Source organism: Oryzias latipes, chromosome 15 (assembly GCF_053564925.1).
Source record: "Oryzias latipes strain Hd-rR chromosome 15, Olatipes_Hd-rR_3.1".
NCBI classification, from domain to species: domain Eukaryota; kingdom Metazoa; phylum Chordata; class Actinopteri; order Beloniformes; family Adrianichthyidae; genus Oryzias; species Oryzias latipes.
In genome coordinates, this window is record NC_136251.1 from 20,213,186 (window position 1) to 20,235,477 (window position 22,292).

Genomic DNA, 22,292 nt, shown 5'->3' on the forward strand with positions numbered 1-22,292 from the left:
TTGGCAAAACATTTAGCAATAAATGTAGGTCATTTGCAATTACTAGAGTAAATTTAAAAAAAAAAAGAAAGGCAGAGTCTGTTAGAAGTTTATAATTTACAAAAGAAAATCCAGCAAACAGATTTAAAAAAAAGTGTCAGTGTGGGTCTATGTTGAGAATTACTGCTTCTGAAAAATGTTGATAAGGTTAAATTAGTTAGTTTAGAGTTGGGTATTAAAAATATGCTTTTCCAGAGATTATACCAAGCTCAAATATATTTTTTCCTCCCATGTTTATATTTTTATAACTTGTTTTTACCTGCAGTTGTTTTTACCTGCAATCAACACACGTTTTCAGATCAGTTGTCTGTCCTTTTTTTCATGCATCTCATACATTTTTGAAAAAAATAAAAATAAAAATAAAAAGATCTAGGTTCAAAACACACATTTTTGCTTTTTGACTCGTATAGAGACACATTAATCTTTTTACGTATGAGAAAAGTTGATTGTCTAAAAAGATTTATAACTGATTTCTGGTTGTTCGTTTTTCTTCCTAATTTTAGGATGTTTTCGTTCCAACGGTCTTAAATTCATCCTCACTCTTACTTCCTTCTCAGCCACATGAGCTTCACTTCCATCTGTTTCCCAATCAATTTGGTCTCATTTCCTGCCAATTGGTCCACCTCCATGGGCCAAGGCTCATTTAACAGGAAGTATTGCATGTAGCGATCATCAGCTCTAGTTATAGTGATCAGTCTATGGACCTCTACAGGTCAGAGCAGCTTGTTTGAAGTCTTAGATGTGCTTTTCTATAAACGTGCCTCCTTGTGTGCATGAGGGGAAATTAAAGTGTTTAGCAGATGGCTCATCAAATTGACTCATGTTTAACAGCGTGAAAGTTTGGTAAGAAACAGTGTGCATGTGGTTACATTGCAGTCAACATTGCTGTTGTGTACGGATGTGGGAAGCTTCTGTTTCTCTTGTGAAAAAATGTACAAAACTTGTTTGATATGCTGTGTACAGACATGTTACTCTGCAAATCAAATGAGACATACAGTACTCACAGAATACAAAGTATGTTCTCTTTGTCACTTCATTGCCAGTTTCTTAAACATCTAGGTGTCTATTATTTATTTATTCGAAACCATATATTTATCAGTCGCATTTCCTGTCCTTCTACATTTCCACAGCCTCCACAGATTTATGATAGAGAAATGCATTATTTCCCCATGTTTTAGCTTACAAAGTGTAGTCTTGCACACGAGAAAAAAGTTATGTTTGGATTTTTTTCAGTTATGCTACGTTCACATCCTCCCCGGCAACTCGCGTTTAAGTGACCAGTTTCAATGAAAAGTCTACGTGTTTCTGGCTTTTACGTTAAAAAATCTTGCGTTCATGTGCAGCTACCCAAGCTTCCACAACCGTTTTTGGGCTCTACACGCTTCCATTGAAAGTATAACCAGGTTGAAGTTTGACCAATCAGGGACTCGGATTTGGTAGCGACATATGGATGACGTCCCTTTAATTAACAGAAGTGCCAACTGTTTAAAAATTGATCATTAAGGAGAAATGAATAATTGCAGTTTGTGCCCGAACGGAATTATAACACCAAATGTATCGGAATAAACCTGTGAAAGAAAAATCCTGGATCAAGATTTGCGACATTTGCACCACTTCAACATTTCGCACCAAGCCTCTTCCAACTGTAGGTGGCAGACATGTGTTCGTATCAGGTAGCGACAGTACAGTTTTAAAACAATGGGCTAAACTGTAACATTCCCGGTGGGACTGCTTTATAGTGCATTTTACTGTGTTAGTGGTCCTAACTTGGGGGGGGGGGGGGGGGGGGGGGGATTACGGTTAAAATGCATAAACCAGTTATTGGAATAGCCCTGACTACCTTTTTCAGAGAGGAAATTCCTCAAACATGAGTGATTACTTGAGCGCCTTGTGTATAAATATCTTTTTTTTTAAATTAACTCATGCATATTTAAAAATCCTGATCCAAAAAGTCAACCCTACTGTGTGGAAATTGGGTTTTCATTTTCCCAAGCCAAGAGAATGTTAATTTAGTTTATTCACACTATTATGCACAATAAAGAGCAGGGATGTGTGCCTGCGGCTCATGAAGTTGCCAGTCTTATCAGTGGGAGCAGATGGAGAGCGTCCAAGTGAGAGGCTCAGACTGGCTCCATGTATGTCAGAAGTAAGAGGATGACCTTGGCTGAATCTTAGCCACAGTTCAACCATACGAAACATGCTGTTTCTGTCCTTTTCCTCCTGTCTCTCTGTACACGTCAATGTTTTCTCCCCAGACATACAAACTGGCTTACTCCTACACATTCCTATGTGCAGAATCACATCTGGTGACAATGTTCTGTTTCATCATTTTATCCAAAAAAAAAAGACTTTTTCTAATGCCTTATAGGTAGATGACTTGAGATCCAGTCATTTGCAGTTTGAACTTTTAGGTTTGACGATGCTGGAAGGTTAATATCAGGCTCAAACTCAGTGAACATTCCTCTCATTTCCTGAATGACTGAAGCTTAAACTCCTTTTTATCATGCCCCAGCAGAACTTACGGGCTTAGCCAACCAGAGAATGATCATTTGACTAATTTAACATTAAACCCTAAACACATAAATCAATGGTGGTTTTTAGGGCCTTTTTTGAGCTCTGTGCTGTTATTCTCAGAAGGTAGGATAAACAGTCAGTGAAAGGGATATCAATGGATTTTCAGCCAATAAACTCTAACTGCCTTCCAAGCAGGTTTATACTGGATCCAGGCTGGGTGAGATAAGGGACTCCATTTAGAAAGTGAAAGATATGGAACTGTGAGTGAAGGTGTCATGAGATTTGAACTGGTTTATGTTTAATCTGCACAAACCAGTCCGTCATGTTTTACTTTCCTTTGCGGTTTTTGTGTCTCTCCCAGTGACTGAGATACTCAGTCCAGCTGTTCTTTGAAGAACATGCAAAAAAATCACAACCCATAATTTCAAGAGCTTTAAGACTAGGACAAACTGCACATATTTATCAGTGGGATACAGTTCTAATGAGTGTTTTTGTAATCATTGAGGTTAAATTGGTACTTATTTTTATTTTTTTAGTCATGATAATTGTCACTGGAGTCATAGAAAGTAGAACTGGACACTCTCACTATCAATGCCAAGTGACCGTACATTGGTTTATCTTAGTAAATCAGGATCACATCCCCTTGCAGTTAAAGGTTTATCAAGCAGATATAAATTAATTATAGTTTAGAGTAGAGAGGTATAGCTTCCAACTTTTTTTTTAAAATTTTTGAAATACCTTTAAAGGTTTTGTAAAATCTTTGTTTCACTTTAACATTTGACTCGGTGCAGAAAGTTAGGGCTCGTTTTCTGTCAGTAGCAATAATAGAATAATAAACTTGAAGTCGCTGGAGAGATTTCTTTGTTAAAAACTGAAATAAAAACACATGACAGTAGATATATAAAATCTGTCTAAAAAGGACAGTCACTTTTAGGAATCAAAAAAGTCCTCTGTGTAAACATTAAGTGCACTGGTGAGCAAGCATACACCATCATATCATAATTATTAATCATATCTAGTACATTTTATACGTTAGGTTTGAAAGTTCTATTAATTTCCTCTTCAAAGACAAATGCAGACTCATCAAAAAGGTTAACCTTTCAACACTAAGAAGCTTGCCTGAAGGACCAGGAGCAGGGAAATGACTTATCTATCTTTCACAGAGTCAGTCTTTTTTAGTCTGCTGACCTGCAGACTCCTGACATGCAACTCCACCCTGGCACAGATGGATGGAGAGTAAACAGCCTTTAAGTTTGTCGAATGGGCAGCAGCTTCCGGGTTCAGATCTGCTTCTCCTGCGTGCTCACAAATAACTACAAATAAATTATTCGTTTTTTACAGAGATGTGCAGATGGTTCTCTTTTTGTTGCTGGGTATTTAGTCTTAAATGGTGTATGTTATTGCTTGGTTCACCTGATGGTCACTAAATGGGACCTTTAAGAGCCCTTAGATCAAGGTTCCTGTCTACAAGCCTGTAAACTGAAATCAGTTCATTTCAAAACCATCATATTTTGGGTATAAATCTGCTCTATGAGCTACAGTTTATCAGTCCTAACTCTGACAAGTTTGCGTTGACTTTGAGTTTTCCCATCTGCTCCTAAATCCTTCATAATCAATCCCGCTCATAATCCTTCTACTTTGCTTTGTTTTCTTCTTTAAAATAATGTATTCATCTACTATATACCACCTCCTGCTAAACACAACAGAAAGAAAAGGCACATGCTTCATTGGCCTTATAGCGCTGTTAGTGATGGCCTTTCTAAAATATATGCATTACTTCAACAGCATAGTACAATATCTTTTGTATTTTCAATATAGTTTCATATAGGTTGCATTATTTTTACATCAAATTTAGGGTTTCTCCTTTGCCTGGGGAAACCGAGCTATCTTCAGAGGAGATGCAGTCACTTTTTAAATAGAATTTATGTTTCAATGGTGCGACACGACCTGAAAGATGAGGATATTTTTTAACCTATGGTAGCAATTGTAACGGTGTACAACACCCAACGTACAAACTGGTTCAGGCATTTTGCATGCTGCTGAGCACAACCTGCATAGATGCATGGCATATCTGGCACAGTCCCAGCTCCACCCACAGCTTCCTGATAGAGAGAGAGAAGCACACCTAAAACTAGCCAAACAAAGGCCAAACCCTTGACCAACATTATGTAAAGAACTTGACCTGCTTTTTGAAACACAGATGTTAGTATCAGTGCTGCGTCATTGAAATCAAACAGATGCATGCTTTTTCTTTGTGTCTCCTAAACAACAGGGCTGTATGGCAGAAGGAAATCTTGCAAAGTCTTTCATCCACTGTGTTAATAGTTTGGTTCAGGATTTCTGTGTGAACCTTGATCTCATCTCCTGCTGTTGTAATACTGTCTGAAGATTTTAGCTTGTCAGCAGCGTTGAATCTGAATATTTTGGTTGTTGGTATAGATGGGCTTTGTTTTGTGAGAAATCCCCACTGAGGTGAAAGATGTCATGGCGAAGTAAAAGCTGTCATCGAATGTTTGATGTAAAAACTGCTGACTTTTTTAAATCCTGAAAACAGTAAACTGTTGAGTATTTTTTTCACTATAGTAAATGTGAAAACAGATGGAATAAAAGTAGAATCTTACTCTGCACATAGAGTGGATGAACTGCTTGTATCAGGAGGTTACCAATGGCCTTGATATGACTATCCTTTATTTAGTATGTCAATAACTATAATACTACATTCACACAGTGTTTGACAATATATGTTCAAGCAGCCACTTCCAATGATAAGTGTAAACACACGTAAATGCACATTCAGGGTCTCTGCGCTCAAAACTCTCTTGTTCACATGCTGCTATGCAAGTTTTTATGGCCGTTTTTGGGCTCTACGTAGAAATCACACGGCCACTGAATGTACATCAAAAGTTAAAGCAGTTAAAGTTTGACCAATCAGGGAATTTGATAGTAACAAATGGGAAGCGTCCTTTTCAATTCACGAAAGTACCAACAGTTTGAAAACTGATCATAAAGGAGACATTAATAATTGCGGTTTGTGTCCGGATGGAATTAAATGACACGGTCTGTCAAATATCAGAACAGAGCTGTGAAAAAAGTTTGAAGCAAGATTTGTGAGATTTGTACCGCCTCGACATTTTGCAACAAGCCTATTCCAACTGTAGATACATGCACTAGTATCCGGTATCGCTAGACCTGTGTGAACACCATATGGTTTCAAGATCCTGCATTTAGTGCGTTCTTGAACGCACATCAAATGCTCGCATGAGATAATTTTGAACTTGTTTGTTGTTGGATGTATGATTAGCATTTAACTGTTTTCTTAGACTATTTTAGTGTGAGGATGCTGTAGAAAGAGAACCTAGATGAAGTTTGTTGTCCAAAACATCGCAGCCAATTTTCCCTCAATGGTTTCCTGATTAGTTTCCTCAAATTTTGACTATAAACACAAGCAGGGCAGGATTTACATATTTTACATTCATTCATTCATTTATCTTCTAAGCGGGGCTGCTGAGGCCTATCATGGAAACTTGTGGGCGAAGGCTGGTGAACGCCCTGGACAGGTCGCCATTTTGTCGCAGGGCCAGCATTTTACATATTTAGAAAAAATGAAAAAGAGAATGTATGGTATGGTAAAGATACAAATCCTCCACATATGATCACAAGTTTGAAGTTGCATTAGAGTTTTCCAATTTATATTAATGCAAACATAAATAGTAAGAAGTTACTGTAATTTCATGATAAAAAGACGCCCACAGTTAGATAACGAACTAAAAACAAATTCCTGCAGAGTGGAAGTTTTTTCTGGTATTTTGAACTTCTGCTGTGTGGCATTGTGACCTTGTTTTCAGATTTACCATCATATTTTTCCAAATGCTGTCAGACAGATGCATAGTTGCTTGCACAATGCCAAGTTTTTCTTTTAATAGCCGTACTCTCACATTTTGAAGCCAAGACCTTAACATTTATCTCACAGAAGAACTTATTGTTAGATGAGGAACTAGATCCTACAATTCTGCGTTAAAGAAGCCCTTTTTGCCTGCACTTTGATACAAGCTGTTACTCTTGTGATGAGTCCTTGTACGTGTTCAATCTATGTAATTATTTCATTTCATTGTAGAAAAGTTGTATTTCATTATTACCATATTTAACTGGGATCAAGTGTTACAAAAATTCAAATTAAAACTTCAAAATGGAAATGGTCTTGTCCTTTTTCTGGCCTTTTTGAGTACTCGCCTGCAACTTAGCAGAGACCAAGTGAGGTCAGTGATATTAGGATGAAATACTGCATCCTACTTGGATGCCTGTAAAAAATTTTAAAAGACAGCTGCTATTTTGTATTTAAATTCCACATTTTGTCTTAATTAATCTCCCAGCAGACAGCAAAAAATGTCAGTGTTACTAAAAAAAGGTAGAAAAGAATCATCTTTGCTCGTAAATGTCATGGAGCTTCCTTTTGGAATAAGGGATGTTTCATCTTTTGACCTGTTAAGTTGTAATTTGTACCGATAACAAAAAAAATAGAGACTAGTGTTCAAGCGTTAAATTTTAAATGTAGGTCTGTGAATTACCTTAAACTGAGATCAAGCCCCAACCTTGACCAGCTCACGCTGTCAGTTTTTTTTTTGTTTTTGTTTAGCCGAGCCAGACATGACGTCCGTTTTTAATTAATCTATTTTCAGCCTGGGAACCGCTCCATTTCTTTGGATCATTTTTAATAGAAAGCTCATTCTTTTGTTGTGCATTCATGTTTGTCTCTTAAGAATTGAAGACCATTTTAATGAGCTCTCAAAAGGTCTCCTTCCTTAGCCCCTGGCTACATCCAGCTATGCACATCAGGCATCTCTCTGAGTCTCAGACTATATAAGGCATGAACACTTCCCTAGACATGAATACATGCCATTCTTCCCTTTGACAGATATTATGCAGTAAGGAATGGTAGCCACATAACTTGTGCGGATCCTTGATTAAAACACATTGCACAAATAAAGCATAGAGGGGGAAAAAAGGTTTTGACCTTGCTCATGCTGACTAGGTGTATTATAGTGAGCAACAGGAGCAATCTGGCAGGAATACACATGAAAAAAAACATTTAAGGTGGTGTTCGAAGGTTTTTGCTTTCTCTTTATGAAAAATATGTAATTCATGTTGAAAAATATCTTTTATTTAGGCTCAAATGGCATTTTTTATGTGTTTTAGCTCATCCAACCTGCAGAAGTTTCACCTTAGTTCCAAATACTGAAAATTACCCTTTTGGATGCTCCACTTCCAAATTTGGAAACATATTTTTGACAATTCTCTCCTTTTGTCTCCTTCTCTCTTTGCCCTCCTGCTCTCTGTCTGCAACTCAGACGCCATGATCCGGCTGGAGGAGGATAATCGAGCACCCCCAGTAGACAGCATGGACACCAAGAGGCACACTGCTGAAAGGTGACCTCCAGACATTTTGACTCCCCTCAGAGTTTGGTGAGTTAACAGTAAGAGGATCCTTTAGATGATCTTTACCTCTGTCTACAACCTTAACACATTTCCCTATGTTTGAAGCAGTGGGAATCCTTATGTGGAAAATGTCTTGTCACATGAAGCGTGTGCCTAATAAAAATAAGATCAGGGGTATGATCAAGTTTTCTTTACCATGCTTTATGTTATTCTCTAAGGATCAAAGCTTGTGTGAAAGCAAATAAAGATGTAAAACTTTCTATTGTTCTCTATTCCAATCAAATCTGCAGGACGATCTCAGTGTGAAAGAAACCTTAAATAATTACTGAATGCTTTAATGACAATTACACAATACAAGGTTCGTCGCTTTGCTACATATGCATGTTTTTCTGGCTAAAGTTGAACTGATTCACTTTAAAACTGTAGCTTGGTATACTACAAACAAAGAGAGGTTGAATATTTATAATCTGATCAGGGCCTGTGATGTCACAGAATCCTACAAATTGCGGGTAATGCACATGCTGGACAAAGCAACTACATCATGTCAGAGTTAAGCCATGCAGTTATGTGGACTCAAGCACCAAAATCACGTTTTGTTTTCTGTTTTGTTTTTATTTCAATGAATATAGCTCTGCTGTTCTGGGACATAAAACAGAGTAGCCACTTTAGTAGGAAGTTATATCTCTAGAGTTATGATAATGGGTAGTTTTAAATTGTCAATGCGCCGAACAGACAATAGGACTTTAATTATGAGCTTAATAGACTTAGATAAAGTATTTAGACAAACAACAGCCATCTGAGAGAAATATATTTTTGAAGTGACTGAAAACCAGCAGAAATGGGGAGTTAACGTTTGCAGTGATCTAAACTAAAAATGTCCCTTTAAAACTGAAGACTGTTTTTATCTTTATGTTGATGTGCTTTCCAGCTGTTTGATGATCATTCGTGGCCCATTTAGGGCAGCAAGCCTGCAGAAGTTGAAAACCATCTGTAAGTTATTACCTGAGAAAAGGCATGTGCACACAACACACATTAGCAACAGGAGCAATAACACTAATTACAATAGCTTGGCAACAATAATCACAATATGAAAACACTGATCCTTCTACCACTGCTTAGACTTATGGTAATGCTGTAGATGCTCTTTATGATAATGGGTAATGTTATTAGAAGCAGAGGAACGGAGAGCTCGGGAAATGCATCATGTCTAGTTGCTTCTAGTCAGTGGCTTGATTTGAAAAGAGAACATCAGGGATATTATTGAAGGCAAATCATAACTGTAACACAAAGGGATGTGGGTCACGTCCTCTGCAGTGGAAATTAATGTGAACATTTCTGTTGTGTTGCCTGAAGATATATGTTCTCACAGGTTAAATAGTTTGGTACTTTTTTTTAGAATCAATATGCTATTAATAAACATGGTATTACAAACATGAATACAGCTGAGGGTGCATAGTAACTAACATAAAACAATATCATTCATGTAAGTGCTAATCATTATGCATAAACATTTACATCAAAATCTGTTCTGTAACATGCGGCAGCAATCGTAAAACACTAAGTCTATATGAGTGCTACAATTAGACCTCTAAGCTTCATGGCAGTTTAATAAGCCTTTTAGTGGTTGAAAAGCAACAAAACCCACTTTATGATAAAAGATCACCTTAAAGCTGATTATATAGTATGCATCAGCCTCAGGCCAAGGCTGGCTGTTGGATCTATTAGGTCTTGCATTGAAATGATGATTGATATCAGACATTAGTGAGACTGCGGAGAACCTCAAGTTGTAATCATTACACTTTGTTTAAGTGAAACATGCACAGAAAATGCATTCAAATTAAACCGGCCAGAGGCAGGGATCATTAATCTTTAAAACAATGGGACAGAGGAACTTTGTGAAGCTGCCACATAGTGAAGAGTTTAGAGGATTCACGGTCCGTGTACAAGCTTATCCACAACAGTAATCAGATTATTCCAATCCTAGCATTTCAAAAGAGAACATTTTATTAGGATTACCTGCATAACTTGTCTTGATTTTGTCTAATCAGTTTTCCAAACTTTTCTTTCCAAGTAATTGGACAATATCTACAGTTTCATGCACTAGCTTTACAATTGCATATGATTTTGCAAAATTTAATTTGTTTGAAAACTGTTCAAGGTGAGATCATTACAGGAACTTAGAACTTATCTGAAAGCTTTGACACAATATCAATATTGTTTAAAAAAAGAAAAAAAAGTAATTATTTTGGAACATAGTTTAAAGTTTTTAGCCAAAGACATGTTGTGATTCTCACATGACGACGTATCGCAATTAAGCGTATCTGATTTGAAAAACTCCACAAAAAATCAACTTTACCAGCGACTTGGGTCACACTTTACAGTCTTGGGTGGAATCCATAAGGAATACTTGGTAAATAAACAATGTATTACTTACTCAACTCTATAGAGATTACAGTGCTTCAGAATGTGCTAATTTGTTGTAACTGCAAAGAGAATCTTTTCCTTTTTACTTATTTTTGAAGCCACAGACATCTTTTAGTCTCTGTCATCATCTCATCCATTTTTGCTGAATAAAAAAGTTGAGTTGATGAAAGCTTTGTGGGAACAAAAGGTAAAAAAAAAAACTGTGAAGGCACCAGTCCAGGGGGACTTCATTAGGAAGTTAGGCTTTATATTATAATATTTCAGCCATATAAAAACATTCAACCTCAGTCCTGTAAAGCTAATTCTTAGCATTAATTAAATAAAATGAATTACTCTTGAAATAGAATTACGTAATGGACATATTTTTAATAAATATGCAAATTTGGATTTGAATGACAAATTGTTTAATTAGACACTAATACCATATTTGTTTTAGTCATCATAACAAATTATTTAGCATCCTAGATCTAAACTCTGAAGAAAGTTTCTTCTGAACATTTACTAATCATACCCTTTATGCCTTGTCATCAATACTCAATTTCCTTTGAACCTTCATATTTCTATGTTGATGTTGTCATGCATCACTGCAGATTTACTGAATATCTTTACATGAAAATTAACATTTTGCTTGAACATTGACTAAGTAAATGTACATTTCCTCTACATTCCATAAGAATGTTCTGCTTTTTGTTGCCAGTGTGACTGAAAAGGTTTTGATCCTGAACCTAAACAAAACATCCAGCTAAAGATCTGTTAGACCTGTTGCATCCTGATATGCAGTACGCATCTTGTTTCAGTCTGCACACACTAATTCATTTTTTTTCTTAATTTTTATTGTTCGGTTGGTTGGGAGAGACAGATTGTTCTTGATCTGAGATAGTCAGACTGTAGAAGCAGACAAGGCTCCTGCCACGTTAAATAAGAAATGAGAGCTCACCTTAACTTCTGAGACAAAACATTTGTTCATCATATCGTTTTTGATACAATACTGCACATTAAAACTTCTATTAAAGATCATGCTCTTATTGACAGATATCTACTAACCTATAAATGTAGAGAATGTAGAGTATGTAAAGGAGAACACATTTACTTACCTGCTACCCTGCTGGTCCTTTTTTTTTCCTTTTGATATCAAAGAGAAGTTAAGTATTTAAACATGATTTCACATAAGAAAATGAAACATATTCAATATCTATGTAATTCAGATCTTCAAGAACTTTTGAGGCCATTCTTATTAGCTGCTTTAGTTGGGAAATCCATAACCTCACAGAGTCGCTGCTGAGCTAGAGCAACCCTGTGGGTACAATGTGAAGCATCTGGACAGATTGAAGATGTCATGGGTATTACAGAAAGGAAAAGGACCAGAGCTGGGGTTGTGAAGAACTGCAGCCGTGACATTGTGTCTGATGACTTTTTATCCTGGTGTCAGGTCTTATAGGCATCGTCATGCCAAGAATGAAAGCAGTGTCATTGCATCTAAAATATACACCCAGAGACATTACCTTGTGACTTTCGAGTGGTGCTTGAATACAAAAACTGTTTGCTCCCCCCCCCCAACAGCTGTGAAGTTTTATATTTTGAAAGAAATTCTCTTGCTGCCTATTCCCACTCTAACTGGAGCTCTAAGGTTTAGGGGATAATGGCACAGACGTTGCATGTAATGAGCCTAATTTGGTCTCCAGCCATGCTGCCAAGTCCCATCCATGTACTTAACAAACTCATCTGCTGACTGCTTTGTTCAAAGGCTGCTGTGGCTGAAATCTCTGCCTCTGTATGTCAATGTGTTTGCTCCTCAGTGATCTGTCTTCTTAGTGATGGATTTTCCTGCTGCAGGAAGATTGCCATACGGCCAGTGCTAAACTTCAATTCTCAAACCTGTCCTATTATGCCAAAGCAATTATCCCTTTGAGTCACATGCAGCATTTCATCACAACCTTGGTGCTTTAGGTTCTGCTTTTCTGCCCTTGGAGCTGCAGACTCAGTTGACTTAATTGTAAGATAATAAAAAAATAAATAAAGTAATACCCATAATTGTTTTTGCTTTGGAAAGTCAAAGCATGACAGTTCTAAATGGGTCTCTTTGACACTTTTTGTCCTAAAAGATTCTGTGTTAAAAATGATTTTCAAAACCTTTTTTAATTTTTTTTATTTCACATTAACTGACTTGTTGGTCACGAACAGCTTTCCTCAATAGTTACTAGCCAAAGTTTATACCAAAGAATTGAAAGGAAGTGTTCAGCTCTTTGGTAAGGTGGTCCGGAGGTATTTCAGAGACCAGAACTTTATTACAAAAAAAAATATATATAAAAATTAAACCTTTCAGAAAACACGTTAGCTAGATATCAAGATGAAATATTTCAAAATGAAACACAAAAAGAAACCAGAAAAGGTAGGTACTATTTGAAATTATTGATTGGATGATGAGTTTTTTTTTAAATTGTTTCTTCAATGTCTGCATAGTAATAACACTATATTCATGCTTAGTCCAGTATTGTTTCAGGCTAAATAGCTTTCGGTTGAAATTATCCATAATTTTAAACGCCGTCTTTCAATCTGCGATGTCCCATGGAACATTTTCCGGTTTCTTCTTTTGTTTCCTTTTTTAACATTTCATTGTGATTTCTGGAAATTAATTTTGCTTTCTGAGATGTTTTTTTTTTCTTTGCACAAAAGTAGGAACTATGAGACATCGCTGACGTTTGTCCTTTGTTTCAATCGAAAGCTATTTGGCTTGATTTCAGAATTTTTAATTGTTTTGTTTTTTCGTATTCATTTCACATTTAAAATCGCTGTTGGGATCTTTAATATGGTTTTGCGTTAAGTGATTTGTTGGTGTGATTTGCACTTAAGGGCCACCGTACTTTAGCTCTTAATGAATTTAGTTGCCAGAACACACAGTTGTATCTGCTGCATACATTTTCCAGATCCAGATTTTCAGATTCCAGTATCTTTCTGTTTTCTCCAGTGGGAAAAAAAATAAATCATTTTATTTGTAGATTCAGTTTGTGAAGTTTTTAGCCAACCAGAAAATGTGTTTTGTAAGCACTGCTGAAAACATAATAAGCAAGTTATCTCTGCTCGTGTTCAAATTTTTAATAGGTCTAAAAAAAAACTGAAATCAGTAAAAAACAATCACCTGGTTTAGACAAGAATTTTAATGGATACCTACCCTGCACTGACCCCTTATAGACTGCTGCTGCCTTAGTTATAAGTTGAAAAAGTTGTATAATATTCAAACATCATCAATTATTTGTGGTGAGCAGAATACTGTGAAAACTACAGAGATCTATAGTACACTGCTGTCAGAAACTGCGTCAGTTCATATCATGCTGTATCTTTGTACACGATTTTAAGAGTGCTGACTGACAGTAAAGTAAAATGTTAACTAAGACTTGTTAAGGTCACAAAAACACAGTAAATTATAGAACAATTGAGTTTTACTAGATGTAAATGGCTCAGTCACACTCAAAGTGTGATCTTAACACGAAGGAAATCGACTGGAACAAGGCTGGGCAAGTTGTTGAGAGCAAATGTGTCTATTCTTGGTGCTCTATGTGTTAAACATTGAATAAAGGTATTGTGTGGGCTGTCATTGCATTTCCATGCTATACACAGTTTCTGTTCCAACACTGCATAGTTGATCAGAATTATATCGCTGGTCTATAATTTTTCGATCATGAAAGCTGTCATGGAGATGTAAGTGTAATGAACAACTACACATGAAAATGAAACAAAACTGCACAGCCATCAAGGATTTGCAGTTCAGACTATTTTGGGAGGCTATAAAATTACAAAATTACATGTGTGACGACTTGAATGAAACTCTGTGTTTATAGTGAGTTAGTAAATAGACATTTTGGCCGGGGTGTAGCGATACTTTATGGTTGTCAAGAAGAACTCTGTGTAGTCAAGAAAACAGTTTGGTGCCAGTGGTGCCAGAGGATGGACAGGGGGAAGGCTGAAGGAGGAATGACTTGGCTGGAGAGTGAAAAAATGGCGGTGAGTAAGAGGACCCTAATGGAAGAGATGTGGCTTGGCAGAAACTAAAATATTATTAGCTGATCATAGATGAGACATAAACAGCTTAGTTAAAACATAATAAAGCTAAACTGTAAAAAAAAAAAAAAAAAAAAAATACTTGATGGTGAACCGTTTAACACGGAAGCTTTAGCTCCAGTGTTTACATTCTGTCGACTACTTTAACTCTTCAACTGTCTTTGCAAGTAACGCAATTTTAGCGGATTCTGAAGTGCAGAAAAGCAGCCTTTGCGCTGAAATGCAACACTTTATAAAAGGAAAGTGTTTATGCAAGCAACGTAAATCAATGGACTCTGTCGCGGAGAAAAGCGGCTTTGTGGGTGTGTGAAATATAGCTTTGTACCTCTTTTCTCTGCTTCAGAATCAGATGGTCAAAGATTTACAATATGTCAAATAGTGATTGTTATTGAAGTATCTGTGGCGTCATCTCTGGTGTAAAAGTAGTAAATGGTGGAGTAGACACTGAGAAACTGAAAAGTATGAGCTTCAGTCGAGTGATTAGTAATTAACTGAAACAGAAACAGCTGTAGAGAAACTAAAACTTAGTGGAAGTGTGACTGAGGGAAACCAGAAACCTGAAAACAGAACATCCTCACAGTAGAGGAGCTTCCCAAACCAGGATTCGTTTATGAGGTATGCATTAGTCCAGACAACAGAAGGTGTCATTTTTCAGGTAGACACATTTGGATTGGATGTGATTATTATGGTCGGCTAAAACCAGGTAGAAATAGAAAAAAAAAAAAAAAACGATATATGGAGCTTGAAGGTCCTGCGTAGTATCTTGGCTGTTTCTAGCACTGCGCTGAGAGGTCTGAGGTTTTTCCAGGTATCTGTTGTAGCCACTCCTCCAGCTTGGGGTTACTGCCCCGAGTGCTCCAATTACTACAGGCACCACTGTCACCTTAGTCTGCTATATCTGTATATAAATGCTATATATATATATATATATATATATATATATATATATATATATATATATATATATATATATATATATATCTGAAGCAGGGCCAGTATTAATTGATTAAATTGGCTTGTTTGACAGCCACAGGACCTTTTCATCTTTCTGTCATAGAGTTGAGCATGATCAACTTCCTATTGTGCAGTACACTGCAAGCTAGGCATGTAAACCTGGTGCAAGCTTTGGAAAAGAAAGCAGTATTAGAGTTTAGATTATACTTCTAAAAATCCTAACTAAAAGCCAATGCTGCCTTACAATACATAAAACATTGCTACAGGTTATATTTATATTAAGAAGTTCATTGTAACTTCATTGTAGAAACAATGGACTGATTTCAAAACTGCAATAAATTTGCAAAGCAATAAAAGCTGTACAGAGCAGGATGTAGCTGCAGAAAACACACACATACACAAACATTAGTGCAGTAAAAATAAGTGGTAAAATTAGGACTATAATAGTTGGAATAAAGTTGTTGATTCAGATAGATTCTAGATAGGTTCAGTCAGTAATGGTTGTAAAATGATTCATGATTGGACATGTTTTTGTTTTGCATGGTTGAAAATAAATGTGCACCATCCTGCAGTGGACCACCTAAAGGCACCTTTTATCAAATATTAAAGTCTGTTTTGTACAAAGAAAAAAGGTTAATAATCTCTAGATCTCCACATTTTGGATTTATGAATGACATGCCCCAATGTACAAACACTTATTGAAGACAGGAAACCTTGAACGTAGCCTCAATGTTATAATGGCATTTCATCTAAGCACAAGATTTACTCCATCTATGCAAAGCTCAAAATTGTTCTGTGTGTGGATTCTTGTCGTTTTTTTCAAAGAAATGCCACTATACATTCCTGTGCCCTTTAGGTAATAACAGCGGTATACTCAAGCAGTTTTTATCTGCAGTGTCTACAGCAGCTTTTAACTGTTAAACCACACACGCTCAAATGAAGAGTAGAGCCTGCATTACACTTTCCTTGCTATATAATCCAGTGCTTTTCACAAATTCAGTGGCAAAATACCTTAGAGGACTTTCAAAGTAAAAGAATGATCAGAAGGATACGACATATACAAATGTTTTTAGATATTAAGTAATAACTCAATTTTCCTTTTCTTTAAACCCTTTGAAATTCTGTCTTGGCATTTTAGTTATTAGGTTTTTACAACCTCCAAGGAATTTGATTCCCCTCAGAAAGTCTGTGATAGAAATCAAGGAATGGGTCACAATGATGTGAAGAACCTGCAAGCTGTAATTGCATTGAATCTCAGATATACCTTATTATGATAAAAAAAATAAAAGATTGTAGGTTCTACTTTTGCCAAGCCGCTAACGGGAGATACAGGGCTGAGATTTGAGTCTTTTATGAAAACTATTCTTGGGTTTTATCCTCAGATCTTTCAGTAAGTCAAGCCAAACACTGGAAATATCATTACTTTGGTATGTAAGTTTAAGACTTAGGTGATACTATCATCTAACTATTGTAAGGTATGCAGCAGGATGGAACATTTGTGTTTTTTAGGTCCCCAGTGGTCCAAAACAGGACATTTCTGTACCTTGGAACCTGTTATTGACTTTGCAATGAGGGGCATTCAGTTTATCAGGGTTTTTATAAATCAGGTCTGTAATTAAGAATGATTATGAGCTTTAAAAAGGCATTCAAAATTGCTAAAAAGTCTTTTGACTTTTTATATAGATTGCAAACAATTACTTAAACATCCAGCTTTTTTGTTGACACAAGAAAACAATTTAAACTCGGCTTAGCTAATAATCCACTTTTGGCCTTTTATCTTGCACATTTACATATTATTTTCTGAAAATCTTAACAATGTGGTGAAGTGATAGCACCAAGCAAAGTGCTTAAATTCACTCTTCTCACAAAAGTGATGTAACTCTTCACAATGATTGGATCATTGCATTATTTACACAAGGCTCATCCTGGTTCTAATGAGGAGATCAAGGACAGCTCTTTGACTACTTGTGCATAGATTATTCTTCATTATTCTTTCCAAAAATATAAACAGTTATACACTTGCTTGACTTTGATGTTGTTGTTCCTGTTTAACCAGTAAATTCCTATTTTTACTGAGTTTTTCCTTCACATGGTCCCTAGGTTTTTTGTTTTGTTTTTGTTTTTTGTTTTTCTCACCAGGGCATTTTGTACAAGTTACCATTTACAATAAAATTCAGTGCACATGGCCCCAGTTATAAAACAAGGAAGTGTCTGTTTTTGGGCCCCTTTTTCTACTTCTTTACTTCCCTGAGGTGTAATGAATGTTCTCTATATACAAACAAGGATTTAAAAACATGCTGCATCAATTCATTAAAAAAATGATAAAGGAAATGTTTTTTTTTTTTTTTTTACATTTGATTCTGGATAAAGCAACTGTCTGAAACATAATGCTATGTTTCACTCATTTTCTTTAACTCTCATGCTAACATGTGAAATTTTCCCAGCTTTAGCTTCACCTCTTTCATTTTAGGAGTCAAGGTGTCCGAAGACCTGAATTGATGATTCTGGCTTTAATTAGTATAGCCTGTTTTAGTGATATCATCAATTCTTTACAGGCTATGCTAATCTGTGCCAGAATCAGCAATGCAATGTGGATGGATGAAATTCTCCATGACGTGAATTGAGGCCGTCTTCTCGCTCCACTGTCTGTTCCTATAAATGATTGTTTTGTCTAATGATGACTCCGATCTGAAATATAACTGGGGCAAGAATAGCTCCTTCAGACAGATGGTTACGGGTAAAGGTCCTTCTTATAACGTTTTCATGTCTGCAGCTGTAATATAATGTGTGATAAGCAAAAGGAGGGGAAAAGGTTGCTGGCAGCTCTGAGTGCACTATGTATCACAATGATGTGAGCTTCGCTGAGACTGTTTCAAAAGCTGGATAATTGATGTGACAAGTTGAAACAACACCAGTTTCATAGCAGCCATCATGTTCGCTGGGTGTTTCTTCAATTAACCCTGTAGGCAAGAGGTAGCTAACCTGTAGACCTTAATTTAACAGCGTGCAAGTATTTTTTTAAAGTCATTATCACTGCAGGTGTTCGTTTGACCCCTGTAATGATGAATGTGTAATGCTTTGTTTATCTGTTAATGTCCATTTGGAAAAACATGTTTTAATTGGGGCCTTTAATTTGACGTATTTCTTTCATCTTGCTCTTTTATTTACACATATATAAATATATATATATGTGTGTGTGAACCATTTAGCTGTGCATGTAACTAATTTGGTTTTGTCTTTCTCAGCCAGGCCCACATTTTAATATTACATGGTGTATGCACCTAAAATATTGCTTGGTTTATAACCTACTGCTGCGCAGTTCACAGTTAATGAGAGACAGTACTCAACTGAAATCTACGAAATGTTGCTTCTTGTAAGCTATCAGAGGTTTTGCTTCAGTTGGTAACAGATGGACTGCATTTTTGCCACATTTTAAACCTGAACCACAGCCCATGCTCAAGATGATGATGTTCTTGTCTCTTCCGTGTACCATCACTTAAGAAAAAAATACATTTTGTTGCCTATTACCCAAACCTGACAGGAACCCTGAAGTGATAGAAATAAGATGATCTGGCATTTGACTTAAGTCAAATCTTTTTTGTTTGCCCTCAAGACCATAATGTGTTTGATTTAATTAAAAATGAAAGTAATTGCTGTTAAAGTTGCTAAGTAAAACTAAAATACCTCTACTTTTAACATTTCTGAGCATTGTAAAAGAGAAATTCTGACGTTATGTCAATTACTGTCGGCATACAAATGTGGTCCATTAATGCAGATAGTCTCATGACAATGATGCTATTACTTTAGTCCTCAAACAATCTTATTTCTGCTGAGTCAGAAAGGTTTACATCATTACTTTTCCCCACATCAATGAATCTCTATGGAACATCTCAATTTAGCTACAAAACATAAATAAAAAAGAAAAACTGGTAGAAAAAAATATGAACTCAGTGGATCCATAAAAGCTCCACAGCTATGTTTAGGGAAAAAAAAAGATGTGTTGAATGTTTCATATTTTCTTCTTCAAGTGAATGAAATGCTCTGAATGTTTATTTAATTGCAATGGTTTTAACTAATCTGTTTAAATGTTTACTTTTTTTGATAATATTTTTTTCTGCAGTATTTCAGCTACTGTTATGATTTATTAAGTTTAAAAACAGTTGTTTTTATCATAAACTGTTGTTACTTTTCTTTTTACTTTTTGCAAAAAGTCCCAAGCGAATCATCATCTGCCACCTGAGTAATAAATAGATCCTGCATTTAATAATCACATACTTTCTAACCCTATTTACAGCTTCAATGCTGTCATACATATAATATTTTCATATTTAATATTTTTAAGCAAACATCAGCTGGCATTTTAAACTGACTCCTTTAAACAAGTGAAAGTTACTTTTTTATTGTAATACTTGTTCTGGAACAGCATTTGTCTATTTTCACCTGAAAACTATCATGTTGTGAGTCTGAATAGGTCAATAATGTTGGTCCCTTAAATCCGCCATGCTTTCAAACCAATTTTACTGACCTGTTTGGTAACCTGGAGGTGTTTCCTGCTCAGTGTACCTGCTGTTATTGAGAGTTTCTCTGTAGGTGCAACAACCCGTTACTCCTGGTGCCATGGTTCGTGATTTATTTTCCTATATTTTCGGGGCCCTAAATTTCCTGCAATTTCCTTCAAGAAGATGTTTGTTTGTAGACTTCATTGTAAACGGTCTTTCATAGGTCAATGTGTCTGAAAATGTTCATCCAATCAGGGCAATTTATACAACTTCCTCCTTCTTCCCCTAAATTCAGCCATTAGGCATTCATTTTGAGTGGCAGATGCTACAAAACTGACATTTTTATTTTTGCACAAATGCACACAGGCACCCTAAGGCCCAGGGCTGTTATGAAATTACATTCCAGGATAAAGGTAAAGCGTCTCAGAAGCTGCCCTTCTGCTGTAGCGTTTGATTGGCAGGGGAGCAAATGGCAACAGCATCTGGAGGCACACAGTAGAACCTAATGAAGAAAAAAACAAAACAACTTACTAACAAACCTGGCTCACAACTTAACAATCAAATAATACCGCACAAACTTCTGCACCTGAAGCAGATGCAGCTGGCATCACACTTATCCTCCAGACCTATCCCCTTTGTCTGATTTTCGGCAGTGTCATTCCATTTGGGTGTAATTCACTTTAAAGCAGCCAAGAGTAAATGTGGTCTCATTAACAAAATCACCCTCAGTGTTTATCTCATCTCCAGACTATAAGTTTCATATTTCAACAGATTTGTCATTAGTTATTATGTAGTTAATGCAAGCAAAATAATTAGGCTCTGCGGTCTTTGGCTACGTTCCCACCCCCTATGCCCCTATGCGACCTGTATCTGATCCTTTCATGACAGTCTTAACGACACCGATCCGATATTTTGTAAATGTGACCCAGGCCACTTGGGTATGTGGTCCTGAATCCGATACATATCCGATCTTTTGAAATGCGACTGCAGTCTGACCGGCCAGGCCACATGAATCTGACCCGTACGTCATCGAGACACTACAAAAGTCGTAATTCTGCATTGAAGTAGGCGGGAACGAGAACATAAACATCAACCATGGCGGATGATGCTGCTGAGACCAGTCAGTGGAAGGGAAGCGAGCTCACCGATTTGATTCATATTTGGGGTGACAGCTCTACAGGCCAAACTCAAGTTGAGTACTCTTTTGCGCATGGGGGTCAATTCTGGGTCTTTTCCCGGTCACATAGGAGATCACAAAAATTCACATTTAATTGGAAGCGGAACGGCCTTGCGAAAAAATCGGATTTTTTCCAAAAATCGGAATTGAGCATTAAGCCCTGCAGTGTGAACGTAGCCTTTGTTTCTGTCTGCTAAATACACAGTCTGCTCTCAGATGTGCAGCATGTCTAAGACTGTGTGATTAATTAAGCTTTTTTAGTCTACTACCCACCATGTCATGCCATCGACATCTATGGTGGGGAATTATTCCACTTTGTGGCGAACAGAAATGAACTTGCATGTTTAAGTTGTCATCCATCTTGTCTGAGTGCGCTTAAAACTTCAATGTGGCTATTTGAATCAAACCCAGAAAGCATTCGTTGGATGGATCACATTACTCCCCTCCTTTTTGCATCGGCTTGGATCTCGTGAAGTTAATGCTGCCAATTATCTATTCCCCAGTTAGGCTTTTATCCCCTGACAGTCTTTTATCTTCTAGATTTTCTCCTCAGTAAAAAATATCTTCTCATATTTGGGGGTTAATTGTCATTTATAGAGAAAGTGTTCAGCTTTTTTTTTAATTAAGTAAAAGTGTAAATGTCACACTGTGCCACAAGTTGGGGTGGGCGATACTAGGAATTTGGGTATTGATCCGATTCCAAGTAATCACAGGGTTAGCATCCTGCCATTGCGTGCAAATATGTGGCTCTTTCATGGCGTATTTTCATGGTGTACTCCGATGAAGCTGGAAAAGGAGGGGCAAGGTGTGAGCAGCAGCAGGGGGGGGGGGGGGGGTGCTGTTTACACAGACAGACAGGGATGCCAGATTGGGTATTTTTCTGCTAGAATTTGGCAGGTTTTTGCTCAAATTATGCATTTATTTATCTGGCAACACTGCAAACGGAAAGACTCCATAACTCCATTATCACAAGAACTCTGTAAGTAAATTCAACATCATCACTGTACTTATTTAAGAACAACTGCAACAAAAGTATTGAAGGTATTAATATCATCAAGCTAGTGTCAATACTTCACCTTGGTATTGATACTATCGAGACTCAGATTGATCCACCCACCTGCAAGCTCCCTGCTCTGCTGCATTCTGATATGTCCACTTGGAGACAAATGAATCAATTTATGTCTTTTATTTTTCTG

The 22,292-nt window shown here is 36.7% G+C and overlaps 1 protein-coding gene across 1 annotated transcript in view; it reads left to right on the plus strand.

The window, feature by feature from the left end:
- Positions 1-22,292, plus strand: part of chrm3a (cholinergic receptor, muscarinic 3a) — a 98,440-nt gene that overhangs the window by 20,988 nt on the left and 55,160 nt on the right. Inside the window, exon 2 of the mRNA XM_011484363.4 lies at positions 7,899-8,013. The gene's annotated coding sequence lies outside the window, so the exon portion shown is untranslated. The remainder of the gene's footprint in view (positions 1-7,898; positions 8,014-22,292) is intronic.